Below are 17,703 nucleotides of genomic sequence, written 5' to 3' on the forward strand. Positions count from 1 at the left end.
ACTGGAGCTCACAGGGGATTTCTGTTGAAGTGGGAGAAGTTGGGCTCAACCTTGAGGGCTGCAATCCTTGGTTCATTGAAGATGTTTTTCTTCTATATTTAGGAAAAGATAAGGAGGTAAATGATTTATTAATATAATTGTTTTAGTTTGGGAAGCCGCAAATAGTGTGGTTTTCTGATTTTATCAAATTGTGTCCACTTATTCATATTGAGTTATGAATTCATACTGAGTAACATGGGCATACACAAATGAAGTTTATTGTGAAAACTCATACTCCCAGGGATACCAAGACCTCATTTCTATTTGGGAATATCACCCAGATTGGCATTTGCACCCATTTTATACTGTTGCAATCCTTGCAACCATCAGGGCCCCCTGTTGGGAGTTTTTCAGTTGTGGCACCTTATGTTGTCACTTGTGTTTCTGCCTGCTAGCTGCAGACATTTAAATGCATGACCTTGATACATTTTCAGACTTTTTATTGGCTAATTAAGTAGAAAGTCAATAGATTTTCCAGGCAGAATAACTGGAACTAAAGATGCAAAAGCCTAGCCTTCATTTTTAATAAAATAGGTCAGCAGTTGTGTTAGCAGTCATGTGAAGATGCTACTTGCCCTTTTTCCTCTTCTCTCAATGAAGATGCCATTGACCTTTTTTTACTCTTCTCTTACTTGTACACAGTGGAGTTTTCCAGAGGCTCCTTATGGCACAAGTTTGAATTCAGAAGTAACTTTCTTCTATTGAACTGAACTGAAGAGATTGGCAAAAATGCAAAATACTGCCATTCTTCTTACTGATAATTTAAAAATATATAGTTATTTAAAAATATGTTACCTTAAAATGTAATGAGTTTTTATTTTTTCATAAATTGATAAATGAATATTTAAAACATGTCTCAGTTTTAACTTCTATTATGGTAAGTGTTGATAGATAAAACTGACAGAGGAAAAACCTCTTTGGAATTAAATTTTAATAGTGTAAATGGGTCCTGAGAACAAAATGTTGAGAATGACAGATTTAGGACTACATGAAAAAGTTAACTACTTTGAGTTCTTTTCCTTGGAATAAAAATTTGCTGAGCATTCTAAACTACTTTTAACTTGCACATGTGCTGACATTCAGATATTTATACTATTAAGCATTTCAACTATAAGTAGGTTCTTATTGAAAAAAAAACAATTCATATATATGTACATCCACATACATACACAAACATATATGTTTGCAATTTTGCTCTGTCCTGCAGGGTATAAAGCTACTGCTTCTATTTATGTAATGGTGGCTCAATGCATCCTACTTACTGGATCCAAAGATGGAAAGACATGGAAAAGTTTAACGATAGCTCACTCTATCCCAGTATTTTATATATGGGGAAACTGAGGCCTATGGGACACAGGACATATCACTCTCCTTCTGGAAATCCTCCAAAGACCAATTTCAATTTCCTCACCATAGGCCCCATGCCCTGCTCACTCTGGCTACATCATGACCTTCATCTCACCTTCACCACCAAAAGAGCCCTCTGTATAGAGGCCCAAGCTACTTGCTGACATCCTTAAAGGAGCACAGGCCCATTAGGCTGTTTTCAAGGTCTCTCTGATTATTAAGAAAAGGTCTCTTTTGGCCAGAAGTTGAAGGGTTTAAATTTAATTTGCTTGGGATTCAATGCTTGGGGTCATACCCTCTCAGTTCTAAAATGATGACAGTTTTCTTTAAATCTTTTTATCTGAGACCAGGTTGCCTGTGCTTGAAGCTTTGAAATATTTTCCCTCTTAGTAAGCAGAAAAATGAAGGAAATTTTAAAAACTAAATAATTGTTTTATTTTTTCCAAGAGTTATTAAAAAGGAATATGGATTTTATTTTGGTCTATTTTTACAAAGTTGGAGAAGGTTTTGATTACTTTTCCCATTGAAGTCAGGCTTTAGATGAATGAGGAAAAGTCACTAAATCACTGATTGGGTTAGTAATCATTTCCATCTATCATTTTAGCTATCTTTTTTAATTTAATGAGTGTTGATAATCATTTAAGTATCAAAGAAACAGCTTTCACACATAGTAGATCACCTCTAGAAAAACAATTCCTTTCATCTTGAGTTCCCAGAATTACCTGGTTTATACCTTATATCCTGAATTTCATTAAAAGAAAGAAAACAAGATAAAGCTACTATGTCCAAAAGATTTTAAACATTCAGGGGTTCATTGTAGAGATTACTTTTAGGTAAGTCTCAGTCAAAGATCACAATTGCCAAAGTATGCAAAGCCTCAAGCAACAAGGCTCCTGAAAACCATAAGGACATCTGGACACCATAAACAAGCCATGAGAGAAATAAGTGAGCTAATTATCTAAACTGAAGGAAATTTAGAGTATTCCAAATATCCACTAACTGCATACAACTTAAATACTTCTTCACTTTAAAAAAACTCTTATCTAGAAATGTCAAGATGGAACATGATTTGGGTAGCTACCTAAATCTGGCTCCACAAATTGCAATTCTAAGACCCCATGAATTGCATTGTTGTCTTGCAGCTTAGATTATTAATTCTCAGTTGACACGGAATGGTATCAGTAGTGGGATCTGAAGTGCCAACTAACCTGACTCTAGAGCCATGGATGGATTTGAGCACAGTTACCAGCAAGAGCTCCTAAATTAGTCTCAATCCCTTTAAAAACACTAAGGTGCTCACCATCTAACACACTAGCTGTTTTCTTGTACAAAAATTATGGTCCTACTTGATGTAAATTCTTATCCGATTAGAGCTGAATACTAAAGAACCTTGAATTATAATGGTTACAAGGGGATCTTTGGCTATGTCTATGTTGGCATGTGTGCTGGTTTAAAAGCATTATGTACTCTAGAAAAGCCATGTTTTAATACTGATTCAATCTTGTTTGAATGGCCATTTCTTTTAATCCTGATTTTGGATAACCTAATTTCAAAAGAATGGAATCTTTGATTAGATTATCTCTATAGAGATGTGATGTGCCTAACTGTGGGTTTTAACATTTGATTAGAGAGTGCTGCGACTCCACACATTACAGGTGGTTCTTGATTAATTTACTGGGATCCACTAAAAACAAAAACATTTTGGAGAGAGTCAGAAATGACAGAAGGACCAGAGTCTAAAGGAAATTTACAGCAGATCTGACCCACATGCAGACGTGTAGAGAACAGAGACATGGATGTTTGGAGATGCCAAAATCTGGATAGAGAAAGGTAATTTCAACAGTCCCTTCACTGACTTTTCAAAATGGAGAGCTATTGACAAAACTGAAACATTTTGAGCTAGCTATGGAACATAAAGGTCAGATGGTCATAAATGAAGTTTACCAAAATATATTAATTGGAGAAAAATGCAACAATGCACCCTAAAGGTGCATATATAAATGTGAAAGACTGAAAAAATCCTTTAAACAATTCTTAGACTTTTACCATATTCACTCTGAAACCCCTATCCTATTTAATTATATTTTTGTTATTGGCCTTTCAGGAAAACTTAGCCCCACTCTGAAGTGTAAGCAACTAAATTATGCCTCAGTGGAACTTAATAGTTTAATCAAGTTTAAATATCAAGTAGACTACATATTTAAAAGTCGGAGAAAAGGAAATCCTCCCCAGCCTGATCAGAAGGTTTCTTGGAGCTTATTTTCATGCTAAGTGCCAAGTTCAGGACTTCTGTACTTGTGATTACTGCAAACAACCTGGGCAGTGGAAAAGAGATTGTCCAACACTTCCTGAAAACAGCAGCAAACCCTACCCCTTACCTTATGTACTTTACCCTCCAAGAAAGCAGAATGCATTTTAACATGACTGCTAGGACTTCCTGGGAAATGGCTGAGGACTTTCCAATTGTCCATGACACATCTTCAGGCAAAAGAGATCTGACAATTGGAAACTAGAGCATATGGGCTCTAATGATATTAAGACCATCTTCTGTGTCTTGAATCCCACCACTGTCATTAACTGTCCTCCCCAGAGTACAGAAACAATACAAATGGTAGGAATCACTCACAAACCCATTTTAAATCCTCCCAATTTCCTTTTAAATAGAACCTTTACAAGGTGCTCATCAATTTTTATTTCTCCCCTCTACTGCAATTCACCTTTTGGGAAGATATTTCCTTAGATTATCCTAAGAACATACCTATTATCTCCAAAATGAGGAAATTAATTTTGACTCTTAGAACTAGATTCAATGGACCAGAGTAAAGAATTAAGTTCCACACATATTCCTGACCTTTGAATCAAAGAAATACTATTTAAACAGCACCCTCTTTGGAGACACTATTCCAACCAATTTATGGCCATCATGACCTAGGAATGTGAGCCACATTCTTCTCTTCCACCTATACCTGTTCCCAGTGCTCCCTCCTACATCTGAACTGAACTCAAAGCATTCTAACTTTCCTTCCTCCCAAGATCAAACACCAACTAAGGGAATTTTAGGTTATGTAGAGAAGTTGAATGTACTGATTTGAAAGGATGTATGTCCCCTAGAATAAAACATGTATTAATCTAAATCTCATTTCATAAAGGCAGAATAATCCCTATTCAGTACTGTATGTTTGAAACAGTAATCAGAGCATCTCCCTGAAAATGTGATTCAATCAAGAGTGGTTGTTAAGCTAGATTAGATGATGACATGTCACCACCCATTTGGGTGGGTCTTGATAAGTTTCTGGAGTCCTATAAAAGAGGAAGCATTTTGGAGAATGAAGAGAGATTCAGAAAGAGCAGAGAATGCTGCAGCACCCCAAAGCAGAGAGTCCATGAACCAGTGACCTTTGGAGATGAAGAAGGAAAGTGCATCCCAGGGAGCTTCATGAAACAGGAAGTCAGGAGAGAAAACTAGCAGATGATGCTATGTTCACCAGGTGACCTTCCAGATGAGAGAGTCACCCCAGCTCTGTTCACCATATGCCTTCTCACTTGGGAGAGTAACCATGAACTTCATCTGCTTCTTAAACCAAGTATCTTTCAGGAAGTATCCGCTTCTTAAACCAAGTATCAGGAAACCGTATCTTTCCCTGAGTGCCTTAGATTGGACATTTCTATAGACTTGTTTTAATTGGGACATTTGCTCAGCCTTAGAATTGTAAACTAGCAACTCATTAAATTCCCCTTTTTAAAAGCCATTCAATTTCTGGTATATGGCATTTTGGCAGTTAGCAAACTAGAACAGCTATGTAGAGAAATATAGAAATTAGATTTCTAATTTTTCTGTGATGACAACCTTTAAATGCCTTATTTAAAAATAAACTCATTGAACTCCTTATTTTGGATGAAACTAGTCAAAATTCCTTTAAGGAAATAACACATAGCTTGCTTGGCACTTCCTCTCTGAACCACCCTAATTATAAATTACCTTTTTTCCCTCCTTATGCATGAACAAGAAGGAATGTCTTAGTTTTCCCTACACATGAGCATATAAACCAGCATAGAGTTCTAGGATGTGGTAACCAGAAATCAGATACCTTAGACAAGAGACTCCCCCTTGGATGAGGTCTATTGTTGTGATTGCATAATTTTCCAAATCAATTGAACAATTAATCATGGACCCTCCCTTAATTGTTTATACCTCTCTGTTGAAGCCAATACTACCAACTGACTAATTTCTTATGAAATTCATACTTCCTTTTCCCAATATCTTTGTTTTTTGCCACAACCTTAATCTGTTACTTCACTTCCTACTATTTGTGACAAAACTGACCAAAACTACATAACATTAACTGACTACTTAAAGCCACCAATAAATTTACAAGAAGCTCCAACTGATAATGCAGATGTTATCTGGCATACAGATGGTTCCCACCTAAAAGATAACTCAGGATTCTATCTCTTTGGATATGTTATTACCTCTAATTAAGAAATAATAGAAGTAAGTTCTTTACCTAATCTTGTCTCAACCCAACAAGCTAAAACTTTTGCCTTCAAATAACTTATATACTTTCAGGAAAAAAAACAGCAAATATATACCTAATAATTGGCATGCTTTGGGTCATTCATGATTTGGGGATATTATGGAAATAAAGTTTCTTACTCTTCAAAGGGGAAAAACAAAGAAAAAACTCTTATGCTAAGGAACTGTTAGAGGCTACACTGTTACCAAAGGCTTTGGCTATAATTAAAATTTCTAGTTAACATGGTGCTCATTCTTGGGCAAATATGGAGAAAAGCAATGGCAACCACATGGCAGATACAATTTTTAAAAAAGCAGTTAACAAAATGTAATCCTTGTCTTCCTTCTATAATGATATTTGAACTAAACAACTGTAGTGAGAAAGAAAGGGGGAAAATGCCAGGTGCTATTACAAACTGCAATAAAATAATGGTTTAGCCCTAATGGGAAATCAGTCCTCCCTACTTGCCTCCAGGTATCTGTTTTGGAAATTTTTCATATATGTCTCCCTGGGATACTGATAACATTGTAAGCTGAGGAAAACAAACATTTCTGGAGACTGTCCCCTAAAATAATTATAAAATATATCATAATTACTTAACTTGTCCCAATTACAATCCAGGAAAAACTTTCTGTAGCTCTCAACTACATTATCTCTTACCTACTGGACTTTTTGAAACTCAGCAACTGGACTTGATTCAATTACTACATCCCAAGGCTATAAATGTTTTAATAACGATTTGTATGTACTCCCATTAGGTTGAAGACTTTCCTTATATACAAGCTATTGCAGCTACCATCCAAATGTATTATTAAAGACACATACTGACAAATTGGAGAATTCCCTTGAAATTTCACAGTGATGTAGGAACCCACGTTTCAGCACAAATTCTGAAAGCAATATGCAAAATATGGTCCATTTTACATTTTCATTTTGCCTATAACCTCCATTATTCAGGCTCAATAAAAAGAACAAATGCTATAATTAAATTCAATTAAAACTCAATCATCAAAATTCATGGAATCTCTCAATATGCATGGGAAAACCTTACTTATAAGGTTTAAATGTACTCCTTTTTGAAAACATAAATTTTCCCCACTTGAAATTATATCAGGGATATTTATAAAAATATACTCTAGAATATGAGTCTTGTCCCATAAAAGGAAATACACTACGTTAGTTTGCAAGCTGCTGAATTATAAAAGAGAGAAACTCAGTTTGTGGAACTTGCTTTCCTCATCTGAGGTTGACCATTGTAACATCTTGCTATCGGATCATAAGATGTTACTTACTGGCTGCTCAAGTCTACTTTGTCTAATCCATTAATTATTAATGTAGAAAGAAATATATTCTTTATACCACTTCTAAGAAAATTAATAACAGTGTGTATCTGGAGCAAGATCAGCCCATAGGGCCAAATGAAATGTCACTGTAAATGTTGAGCATGAGGAAGAAAGTGTAACTGTGGCAATTGGGTACAAGTCTCAGTCCGTAGCCTTGCCTAGGAACAAACTGTTCTGTGACCATTTCTACTAAACACACAAATATGTGCAATCCAACTGGGGGGACTAGTTACCCTTCCCAAGGAGATATACTTTCATAAAGTTGATCATGCTCAAGAGAGTTCTTCCTGGGATCTAGCCAGTCACATGAGAAACACTTGAGCCAGGTCACCTAACTAATTGGAATTTAGCCATCATTGTGTAAAAAAGCAATAAACAAACTATGCACAAACAGCTAGCCTTTGGAATCTCATCTGAGGGGAAAAGAGTCCACTTGGAACTTTCCCAGTCAGACTCCAAAAAGGCCGTCTCTGGGATTCCCCAGTGTTCTTCTTTGGGCGTTGGTGAATTCCCAACTGGTGGTGTAATTTACTTAATTTTTCTGTCTTTCTTCTATTAATCAATAAATACATAAGGATTTGCATAAAATGGGGAGAGTTGTGTTACTCATGAATCTGATCCTGTTCAAATTAGGGTTTCAACCACATTTCTTAATGAAACAGCTGCCAGAATGTGATATCCAGAAACAGAATGGCTTTTAGAAGGAGAATTTTAAGTTATAAGTCTATAGTGCTAAGCCTATAAAATTGTCCAAACTAAGGCGTCCAGGGAAAAATATCTTAATTCAAGGAAGGCCAATGGGTCAGAAACACCTCTGTCAACTAAGGCTGGCATTTGCTGGTCTCTTGGTCCTGGGCTGTGATGCCTACAGCCTCTGTTCTTGTAGGGGCTCCTCACTTTGCTTCTCTGGGTCTGGTTTTCATCTCTTGACTTCCTTTGGATCTCTCCAGATTCTGGCTTGCTTAATATCTCATGGCAATGTCTGTTGGGCTCCAAGCATGTCCAAATATCCATGTTCCCATTCTCCAAGTGTTGGTATCTGTGTCAGCTCTCTCTCTGTCACCTCTGTCATTTCTAACTTTCTTCAAAATATTTTCTCTTTTAAAGCATTCCAGGAACTAATCAATACCAACCTAGAATGTATGGAGTCACGTCTAAACCTAATCAAATGGTGGCACCCACAATTAGGTGTGCCACATCTCCGTGGAGTTAATCAAAATTTTCTAACATACAGTTTTGACTCAGGATTAATGGAATGGCTGCCTTCATAAGACTGAATCAGGATTAAAACATGGTTTTTCTGGTGTGCATAATTTTTTCAAACTGGCAGATAGATTAACCGATTGTCAGGAATTAATAAAAATTTTTTTAAGAATAAAGCCTTGTAGAATAATCCTTTTACAGTGAAGTCCTGGGAGACAAAGATATTTAGTCTGATGACTTTACATATTAGAAAATACACCTTCATGAAGATGCATTCCAACATGACCGGAAAGGACCCTGTCAGCTACTTTTTAACTAGCCCATATGCAGCTATAATAGAAGGTACTTATTTCTGGATTCATATTTTTCATCTAAGGAAAGATCACATTCCTGCCTAGAAATCCATTCTTACTGGGAATCTAAAACTCAAAATCACCAAGGATGAGAATTAGACAGTATCTAATACAGACAATGATCCTAAGACCTGGGACATGTCCTGTATAATTAATACTTACTGTGGTCTTTCATTTAAATCACCCATAAGTGATGGCATCTAATGTGTATGGCTAACCCAGGACCCAGGACCACACCAGATTTTCATCACCCTGAAGTGAATTCAATAATATTATCATCTTCATTATTATCCTGTTAGCTCTCTTATTTTCACTTTTATTCCTCCCTCAGCACTTCTTTGCACCACAATCTATCTCTTTCCCACCAATTCTAGCCCTTACATTCTCTTAAATTTCTTTGCCTTTCACCATTCTTTTTTTTCCATCCATACAAAAAAAGCTGCTGACCTATGCTATCTGTCAAATTGCAGGATCTATGCTAATTTAGACTCCATAAAAGGGTTACAGTTATTGGCCACACCCATAGGCACTTATTTAACTGGCTACATCTTCAATCTGGGGAGACTTGATTCATAACATATATAAACCTTGTTAATCTTTTTTTATTTTATTGTCACTGCAATGTTTCTTATTTGTTGTCTCATCTCTAGAATAACAGGTGCAACCACTTGCTGAGATACACTAATGCTCCAAACCTTGATTTTTGAAGCTTACACTTATAAAACATATATAAGAAATGATGAAACTAGATGCAATTATAAATAACACCTAACAGTTATCTATAAAACCCTCCTTGTTGTTCCAATGGGCCCTCCCACCCCCAAGTCAAAATCTGCAAATAAACCTAGTACCTTATCCCCTCATCCCAGGGATGGGACTCCCTGGTACTGAGGGATTAATATCAAATGTTCATCAGCAATGCCTTAGAATAAAGATTTCTATCAAAAGAGGGAAAATTTAAGAGAAATAAAAGAAAATAGAGTTTATATGCCTAAGAGTTTTAAAACAGAGGTCATTCTGGAGTTTACCCTTATGCAGTTCACAGACAGAGATCACAAACTGCTAAATTATGCAAATCTTCAAACAATAATATTCCTCAAAAACCCAATGACATCTGGACACCATAGAACAAACCACAAAATAAGGATACTTATTGAACACAAACATTGTCAAAGGTCTTTAAGGAGCAAACACACTGTAAACAAATAACTCCATCATCAGTAATTAACTACTAGGATGAAAAATGAACCAGGGTAATAGCAAAGGGGTGCATAGGAATGGTCTATTTCAATCTGTGGATCACCTGGCATGATGACCCTTGAAAATTTATCATATCCAGCCTTTCTCATCTGCTCAGCCAGGGCCCGTAGCACTTTACTGGTGTTAAGAGGCCTCACTCTTTTTCAAATTCAGTTCAAATTCCTTTTGATTCCCCATCCTCTAGCACTGAGAGCTTTGAGCATCCCATCAGACACAGGACCCACTGTCATGTCAATATTGTGACAGTAATTCACCCAGGTTCCAGGTGTCCCAAAGTGCCTGCAGACATAGCCAGGACTCAGCTGCGACTCAGAGTGCAGTGTATGCCAGACCCTTCTAACAATGTGTTGTTTTGTTTTTTAAATCAGCACTTGTGCTAGTGAGTTCACAGACCTGGTTTTTCTCAGGCACCTAGGTCACTGGTTAAGCATGACAAATTGGAAGAGCTAGCCATACTTTCTGTTGTGGGTGAATCTGATAAATCATCTGAGGACACATCAAACGACTTTGCCTGTGATGGAATTATCTAAATGAATAGCCCTGCCTCTGCAATTCTAACTAATAGTAAATCCCTTCTTTCCTTCTTTTCACAGTAACCAGGGCCATCTTTTAAAAATCAAAAATTAGGCCATAACCATTGATCCACTCAAGATTCCCCATGGCTTCTATTTTAAACTGAAATACAAACTCCTTAGCATGGCACAAAAGGCCCTTGTCCACTCATTACCTCCAATTTCACCTTCAATTTTGTCCCTCCATTTCTCACTGTGCTTCAGTCACCTTGGTTGCCAGAGAAAGATGTGTTGTCCCAATCTCAGGGCCTTTGTACGTGTTGAACCCTTTGCCTGGAACACTCTTCTTCCATTATTCTCCACAGTTATTGCTCAATATATTCAGGTCTCTGTTCAAGCTCAAATGTCAAGTTCACGGGAAGAACTTCCTCTATGTTGCCAGCTGAACAGACCATTCCTATGCACCCCTTTGCTATTACCCTGGTTCATTTTTCAACCTAGTAGTTAATTACTGATGATGGAGTTATTTGTTTACAGTGTGTCTGCCCCTTAAAGACCTTTGACAATGTTTGTGTTCAATAAGCATCCACGGAAAGAATGTAATGGGAGTCAGCTTGAAATTCCTTTCTCTTGATATACCTTCATGTTCTTTTGCTCTACATCAGGTTCAAGCATTCTACTCACACAAGATATAGAACCTTTAAAAAAATCACTATATTTACCAAGAAAGAGAGAAACAGGGAAACTATTTCTCTAAAGAGAAACTCTCACTTAAATTTCTATGGAAGGATCTTAGTTGGGGAAAGAAGAGAGGAGAGATAAGAAAGGTAATCCTTGAATTTTTAAACACATCATGAAAATGCTGGATTTAATGTTGTTTTAAGGTATTGGAGGAAAGACTCTCACTTGCCATCATAAAAAATTCTATTTGCCATAGAGCAGCAACATTATTTCTCTTCCTTCAGTGATGCTTAGTAGCCAGAATATGCTGAAAGGTTACTGTGATGCTACAAAAAACATTCTGCTATCAGAAGCAGGATTGCTATGTCATAAACCCACTCCTGACCAAAAAAAAAAATAGTCCTGAAGGCAGGTCATTGTGCCAAAGCTCCTTGCATTAAAGCAACATCAGCTAAACACAGCCAAATTGGATGCTCCTTCAAAACATTTCCATGCCTACCACAGACTGAGGAAAGGAACCCTTGGGGCCCCAACAAACATAAAGAGTTACAGACAGAAATGTTTGCCCTGAACATGCCCCTGTGCCACAGAGCTGGCCACAATTTGGAGCAGCTTCTTGGTTAGTGGCACAGATCCTTCCCAGAGAAAGGACTAGAAGGAGCAGCTGACCCAATGGCTGTTAGCGTCAGTTCACTCACTCTTGCTGGCCAAGGGCAGGGAATATCACCTGAAAGATTTGTGTGCTTCTCCAGCCCTTTTCTGCCCTCTTCTAACCCCATGCCCTAGCACAAGGTCTTCTGTTTGGTGGCTGTCCTGTTTCACTGACTACAATGATCATGTATATGAGCAGACTATGTCTGGGTCTGAGGTTGTAGCATGAGTGTGGGTATGTGTGCGCATGTCTGAATGTAAGTACATGTGTGGGAGAGTACATGATTGTATATGTGAGCATGTGTATGAGTGCAACAGTGTGGCTGACTGCACATGAGTATAGATGTTGATGGCTTGTGTGCAAGTGTGCTTGCCTGTATGATCACCCATAACATTTCAGTTACTTTGTGTTCAAAAAGCAATCTCTCTTACAGCAAGGCAGATGTGGCATTTGATTGTGGGGATTCATTTAAACCAGTTACTACTCACCACATTTGTCCCTGGAGAACAGTGGCTACACACTCACATGGCCACACTTACACAGAGCAATGCAATTCTTGGCACCAATCCCTTTAAAGGAGAAACAGTCTTCTTAGGTAAAATGTGCAGCACTTAAATGAATTATTACAATATACATTAAGGCTACTGTTCTGGTTTTATTTTACATTCAAAACATTGATCCAAATGGAGAAAAAAGAAGTATACATGAATAACACACCTTTTCCATATCTGAATCTAAAGATGTCTGTTCTATAGAAAGTAGATTGTTTTAAGAAAAATGTCTTTCAGGATTGGGTCAGTTTCTTTAGGAATATTTTAAGAAATAGCAAGGTTTCTTAGTGTCTCTCAAATGAAGGCTGGTAAAATTAGTCATAATTTATCATGTAATAGGATTTCATGTCACTGTTATAAAGGAGGAGGCAAACATCTATGTACTGTCTGGTCTACATGGCAAGCTGTCTATAAGTAAAAGTATTAAGTGTGTAAAAAGAAGTGTTTAGAACTTCATATGTGTAGTTTGAACCTGCTTCTGTTTATCTTTTTAAAGCATAGATATAGGTATACTATAGGTGTACTTTTAGATAAATTTCACTGCATAGCTTGTGAGTATATAAACATAGAACTGGAAATCCACAAGCTGAACTGTTAATGCTGGTCCTCTTAGCCTATTTGGACAGTGTAGGGGCCCCTCATTAGCTGGCCCTTCCCTTCAGTAATGTTCTATTCCTATTGCACACATTGTGCAGATGTCATCTATCATAAAATAGCTTAATTGTTCAAATGTCATAAATGTTCAAATAAATGTAGCATTTTTATACTAGAGTTTTAATAATCATACACTTAATGGTAAATGTTTGAAGTTAAGAAGTATGGTGTCTAAACAGAAACTAATTTAAATAATTAAAATTTACTTGACAAACATTCTTTAAGATGTTTTCATGGTTTGAAACTGTATGTACCCCCCAAAGAATCTTAAACTGAATCCATTGCTGTGGGTGTGAACCTATTGTAAGTTCAAACATTTGATGAAGTTACTTTAGTTAAAGATAGGTCTTAATCCTATTATTAGAGCCTTTTATAAGCCAAATGACATTCAAACTTAGAGAAAAAGCCACAGAAGGAGTAGGCAGAAGCTGAAAGCAACAGAACACAGAAGAGGAGGGAGGGGCCAGAAGAGACCACCATATGCCTTGAAATGTGACAAGCTAAGGACTAGGGATCACCAGCAGTCAGCCACAGAATGCCACAAACTTTGAAAAGAAAGCATTCCGTGATGATGCTTTGATTTGCACATTTTTTCTAAACTCACAAACTAAGCAAATAAATTACCATTGTTTAAGCCAAACCATTGAATGGTGTCTTCCTGAACAGTCAAAGAAACTAAAACAGATGTGAATTAAAGTGAAAACATGATGTAATACACAAATTTGCACATTCTTTGTAAGAACACTTTGCAAATTTTAATAATTTTAATAATTTATCTTAAGAAAAAATCATGGAGTACTGGTTAGATAAAGCATGGTAGATTATGTAATATAATGCTGCTGTTAAAAATACTACTAATACCTTAACTACAGAAATCATTATCCAAAAATATCTCATTCATATATATTTTCATTATGACAATTTAATACTTTAATACAGTTCTTACCAAATAAAATATATAACGAAGATCTCTCATATCCCTTCATAATCAGTGAAATTGCTGTTTCTTTCACTTTCTTATTCATCACTTCTTTTATAGAACCAATGTATGAGAATAAATTTTAATTTTAAGAGAATTTCAGTCAGTATAGAAAAGTAAAAAATGAGATGTAAAGTCTCCCTTCTCTCCACAGGAAATGATTGGTAGCAATTTCTGTTTCTAGATTTTTTGTGGTTTTCATAATCACTTTAAAGAGTATATTTACATTTCTGTATTTTATCTTATTTACCTATTCATCCACTTTCAAGTTTTTATTATGCTTTTACCACATGCAGGTGCAATTATAAATGCTGATGATGTGCAGGAGTGTGAGAGAAGCTGAAATAATCACTGGCACAGCATCAGTATAAAAGTTCTAGCTTTAAAAATTTGAAATGTGTAACAACACTTACCAAAGAATAAAGAACACTCACCAGGAAAATGTTGCCAGAGAGCAGATGAAAATACTAACCAAGTATTTCACCACGAATTTTAAAAACAAATGAAGTAATCTCCCTCAGTGTTGGAAGACCACAATGCAGAAATGCATGAATTGAGAAAATATTTGATAAGACAACAAGAAGAGATGAAGCATGAGCTTTCATAATTCAGGAAACAATTATAAGTAAAAGGTAAAGCTACCAAAGAAATTGGTAAGGTCATAAGGGAGAATAAAAACTTCAGAAAACAAAATAAAGAATATGAAGAATAGAAATTATAGAAGAAAACAGAAAAAATTAAAAATATTAAAAATAAAGTGAGCTTATTAAGGGTAGGTAAAGGAGATTCAACATATGAATTGTTGGAACAATGGAATCAGAAGACAATGGGAACAGAAGAAATATTTAAAGATAGAATTGAATAAAATTACTCAGAAACATAAGAAAATTTAAGTTGACATATAGAAATGGCAACTGTAGTATATAAGTTGGTTATACAACCATATATAACCATATAAATGGTTAACTATCAGACATTTCCTGGAAAAGAAACTGGGCTTTCAAGATAAAGAAAGTATACCTTGCGTAGCTAAGCAACCAATAAAGTTGCTTAAAGGGGAGAAAATCATGCTAATTTCAGTTATTTCCACTGTAACATTCAAGACAAAAAGATAATGGAGCAATTACCATTAGATTTTCAAGGTAAGAAGTCTAGGTCAAGTACTTTACCTTCAACCAACTGACTTTATAGTATTAAGGCTACATACAAACAGTGATGAACAAGGAAGTTCTCAAGAAATGCAATATATGAGACTTTCTTGAAAAACTATTAAAAAACAAACCTTAGCCAAATAAGAGATGCCTGGAGAAGCTATAGCAAAAGGACAAAAAGTGAATTTTGAATGTATTTAACAGTAGAACTAAGACCAAACAGTTAGGACAATAGGTAAAGCTATTTATGCCAACAAGGTAGAAAAGAGGCACTTAACATATGGGAAGACAAAGGGTGAAAGGAGGGAGGAAGTAGGGAAGTTTTATGAATCTGGTCTAGCAGAGGGTAAAAAAATATCCTTTAAAAACCATGAATCTTGTAATGTAAATATTGGCACATTTAATAGTTTCAGGTTAAACAATAAAAAGCCAAATATCATTGCCTAAATTCAGGTGGTGGAAGGAGAGAAAAGGAGTGGAGGAAGAGGGTATGTTAATTATATGTTTGCTCATAGTATATTATTAAAGAGATATTCCTCAATGAAATAAAGGTCTACAAGCATTTTATAAACTTAAAATTACAAAGGTAATGGCTAGAAAAAAGCCAAATTTTTCTAAATAGTAAAAGAACTGCAGACTATATGAAATAGGCCAGGCACAAAAAAAGACAAATGTATAAATTCCAATTGTATGAAATATCTAGATTGGGCAAATTCACAGCAGAGACAGAAAGTCGACCACAGGTTACCAGGGGCAGGGGAGGAGTGAAAAAGAGGGGAGTGGTGTTATTGCTGAATGGGTACAGATTTTCTGATGGGGTGATGGAAAAGTTTTGGTAGTAGACAGTGGTGATTGGTGCACACATTGTAACTGTTATGACCACCACTGAATTGTATACTTTAAAATGATTAAAATAGCAATTTGTCTTATTGTGATAGAAATTTTAAAGCAAATAAATAACTACAAAGATAAAGTGAACTATAGGTCATAAATTGAAATTTTATTTCAAAAAATACCACCCAGACTGAAAAGATAACAAAATATGAGAAAACTAAGATAGAATACATCAACACTACTGTGAATATAGAGAAAAACATAAAGGTTAAACCTTCCTCCATAGATAGCCCATGGACAAAAGAATACATGAGATGTGATCCAGTGAGAGTTTAAGGAACCAGTTGTTTGGACATCCTCTTTTAAAAGGTGGAAATGAAAGAAAAGAACAAAATAGAATAACCATCAAAAGAAAACTGGGCATGGGTTTAAGACTCCAACTAGTTATGCAAGGTTTTTCTTAGGGAAATTTCCAAATTATTGTTATATATTTTGATGAATCTTGGTCAACTACCTCAGCAGTAAGGCAGACAGTTGAAGCCATAGGCATTTCAAGTTATTTATGCAGATAATTCCATAAATATGATATTCATATGAGTTTCATTTTAAAGCTTCTAAATCTTTTAAGATACTGACACCAAATGCCTTTACATGGCTATGGATGCACAACTAATTTAATCTTGTTCTGAATAACTATTCAAATGCCATACTAATAAGATCATTCCATCTTGCAACATAAGATCCATTTTCATCACATTCAGCTCTTAGTGAAAGAATTAATATCAAGTAAAATTTGAGTTTCAACCATGGCACTGATTCCATGTATAACAAAACTAGAACTCTAATAGTTCCTGAAAAATTAAGCTTACTTGTATTTCACTTTAGCACCACTTCATCTTGTAGACCATGCTATTTAAAATTCCTCTTGGCTGGGTAAGGGTAATCATTTTTTCTTTAAATTGTCATCCAGCCACTTATTATTTAATAGTTTAAATATACTACAATAAACAAAGTATCAGTATAATATGTACTTAGAGTAGAAGTGAAATTTCTTTTGAGTCAAATACTGTCACATTATTATTTTTATAAATATTGCAAGAGTTTTTAGAAACATAATGGGGATTTAATCACTTTTTACTCTATTTGCATAGTTTTTTGGTGAATTATTTTACACAGAGAGCTCTCTTAATCATTAAGGTGCATATTCAATAAGAGGAAATCTTAATTCTGCATACAGTATAAAACAGCATTGCTAGTAACTTAGGTAAATCTTAGTATTACTATTTTTGAAATCTTTAAACATTGCAGATATGACTCCTGACTCACTGCTCCTGTTTCCCTCATACTCTCATAGTCTAAAGATCCCCAGCCACAGTGGGGGTGGCAATAACTCAAATTTAAGTTCATTTAAATCTACCTGACTTATAGATGACATTTTCTTCCATACTTTTAGCCAGAAATAGTACCCATATTATTTGCTAAAAAATAGATAAAGAAATGGAATCCTCTGCCAATTAATTTTTCCTTTAAAGACTTTATATTATGAACTATTTCAAACATGAAGAAATATAGATATTGTTTCATAGGCCCCATGCTACCATCATCTAGATTTAACATTTTGCCATATTTT

At 35.6% G+C, this 17,703-nt stretch overlaps 1 long non-coding RNA gene across 2 annotated transcripts in view; it reads right to left on the bottom strand.

The window, feature by feature from the left end:
- Positions 1-17,703, bottom strand: part of LOC143679181 (uncharacterized) — a 191,252-nt gene that overhangs the window by 98,704 nt on the left and 74,845 nt on the right. Inside the window, exon 3 of one of the 2 annotated variants that reach the window (XR_013173577.1) lies at positions 12,393-12,473. The exons of the other annotated variant lie outside the window; for it this stretch is intronic. This is a non-coding gene — a long non-coding RNA (uncharacterized LOC143679181). The remainder of the gene's footprint in view (positions 1-12,392; positions 12,474-17,703) is intronic. 2 annotated transcript variants of the gene reach the window in all.

This window comes from Tamandua tetradactyla, chromosome 4, assembly GCF_023851605.1.
Source record: "Tamandua tetradactyla isolate mTamTet1 chromosome 4, mTamTet1.pri, whole genome shotgun sequence".
NCBI classification, from domain to species: Eukaryota; Metazoa; Chordata; class Mammalia; order Pilosa; family Myrmecophagidae; genus Tamandua; species Tamandua tetradactyla.